General features: G+C 41.6%; 1 pseudogene; it reads left to right on the top strand.

The window, feature by feature from the left end:
* The first annotated feature begins 501 nt into the window (after positions 1 to 501).
* On the top strand, positions 502 to 1721 carry LOC101361272 (E3 ubiquitin-protein ligase Hakai-like; annotated as a pseudogene).
* The last annotated feature ends 748 nt before the right edge of the window (positions 1722 to 2469 follow it).

The following is a 2469-nucleotide window of genomic DNA, read 5'->3' as shown; positions in this document are numbered from 1 at the left end:
TAAGCATAGGCGTCCCCTCCCCCATTCCAGTTGGTTTCTTTTTCCACTACTAAAAGTCTACTTTCTCTTGAAGCAAAAGAGCAACCTCAACTCTGAAGCTCTGCACATACTCATTCTTTCTCCTTCTGTCTGACTACCTCACTGGAATGAGGTTGGTAAAGAGAGAAAATGAAGCCCTAGGAGGTCAAAGCTGGGGAAACCTAGTCACCCTTCTGCTTCCTGAGCTCAAGAAGGTAGGTCACATGCATGCATGCACACACACGCACGCACGCGAGCGCCAGAGAGCAAGGTTGACTTCCGTTTCCACTGTGCCCTGCGAGCGGAATCATGGAAGGCGCTGAAGGATTGCCTTGTGAGAAACCGGATGGTATGACTGTAGTGGGGGTGAACCATCTAGAAATCAGCAAAGATTTATTCAACACCATTTTTGGGATTTTCAGATAAACATCTTAGATGAAAAGGATGATACACCGTTTCTGTGACAAATGTGGATTACCGATTAAAATCTATGGGCAGATGATGCTATGGAAGCATGTTTTTTGCTATGATTGTGCTATTTTACGTGGAGAAAAGGGAGACAAGATGTGTCCAGGCTGTAGCAATCCTGTGAATCGAACTGAGAAGCACACACAAGGTTCTATCTTCATGTGTAGCACGGTTCAAGGATGCAAGAGAACGTATTTGTCTCAGAGAGACTTACAGGCTCATATCAACTTCTGTCATATAAGAGATGGAAAACCTGTTACCAGTGCTTAACTTGAAATAGTTCATCCTCCGCATTGCTCTACCACCAAGCTGAAATCTCTAATTGTTTTATAATGCTGCCAGACAAGCACCATAGAAACCATATTACACCCATTTTACAATGCAGCCAGATAAGCACCATATGAACTGTATCCTGCCAAAGCAGCACATCATGCTACCACCACCTCCTTTGCAACATGTGCCACATGAGCCAAATGGTCAGCCACATGAGGATATCTGTGTTCTTCCAGCAGAATTATCCACAGCTCCATCTCCAACTCCACCTCCTTCCAAGTCAGGAAACCTTTCATATTTCAACAAGAAAACATGGCAATCTAATAACCATCTCTATTCAGAACGATTTAAATTCAGGTGCTTTGAAATTCTACCTCTTACCTTTGCAGCTACTCACCATCATATCAGGGTCAACCAATAGTATCACACACTGAAGATATTATGCTTCCACAGCAACATTATGCATCACCCCACTTACTCCACCACCAGTAAGCCATCTAACGCCACATCCTCCCCAAGCCTCAGGTTCCCCTCGGTTGATTTATAGCCAAGCTCTATCACCTTCCTCGTAGACATTTTATTGCCTGGATGCCACCTTATATGAGATAATTTCCTCCAGGACCTCCCCTATCTCAACTTGGTGGTCCACCTATGAGTGTCCACCCTTCTCATCATTATAACTCTTTATGACAGTTCACTGAAGATCAAGGAATTCTGAGCTCTCCATTTACAAGGGAAGTGAGTCATGATATGTGGCCTGCACCAAGGCTACCCCCTCCACAAAGGCAGGGTCTGCCTTTTTAAACCCCACTTCTTGGACCACATCAAGCAGATCAGACAAGATATAGACCGTATTACCAATTATAATAGTATTTAGAACTGAAGATACGAGGAAAAAAGTAAGTAAAAGCAACCTTCTAGTTAAGCTTTGACTGGGGAAGGAAAAACACCTCTTACAAAGATGGCTATAAAACACTTAGGGTCTTGTCTCTTGAAATGGTTTTAAAACCTTGATCTTTAGGACTGATTTCAAGTGCTTTACTGTAGTTCAGATAAGTGGCTCAGCTGAACACAGCCATGTTTTAACAACTTTGTTCCCTTCATGTGGTTAAATTGACTCAGAGGTGACTATTTGCAATATTCTAAAAAAAAAGGTATGTTCCACTTTCAAAATTATTGCTTTTGTTAAATTCAATTTTTAGTTTTTTCTCTGATATATTTTGTTAATCTGGGTAAAAGGAATAAATTTGAATATGGTTGTAAAAACCAAAAGGGCTTTGTATACCAAACTATCTCATAACTTCTAATATCCTTGTTTCTAGGCCCAAACTGCTCTTTCTTCCTGTAGCTGAGACTTTGAACCCAATTTCCCTAGATTCAAACTTAGTATTTTCCACGTTCTGATTAATAATGGATGTTTGCAGCTATTTCTTCTCATTTACAGTCATGCCACATCAGCAAATGAAGATCCTGAAAGTTTAACTCCATCCACATCATTAAGGCCAACTCTACTTTGAGGAGGCAGCTCTTCCCCAGTCGTCTTTTGAGTGCCTTCCAACCTGAAGGGCTCATCTTCTGGCAGTATATCAGTCAATGTTTTGCTGCTATTCATAAGGTTTTCACTGTCTTAATTTTTTTTCAGAAGGAGACTGCCAGGTCCTTCCTCCTAGTCTGTCTTAGTCTGGAAGCTTAGCTGAAACCTGTCCACCA

The sequence above is a fragment of the Trichechus manatus genome, unplaced genomic scaffold, assembly GCF_000243295.1.
Source record: "Trichechus manatus latirostris isolate Lorelei unplaced genomic scaffold, TriManLat1.0 scaffold00066, whole genome shotgun sequence".
Taxonomy (NCBI): domain Eukaryota; kingdom Metazoa; phylum Chordata; class Mammalia; order Sirenia; family Trichechidae; genus Trichechus; species Trichechus manatus.
Note: the sequence above shows the minus strand (reverse complement) of the source record. Positions and strands in the feature narration are given on the sequence as shown.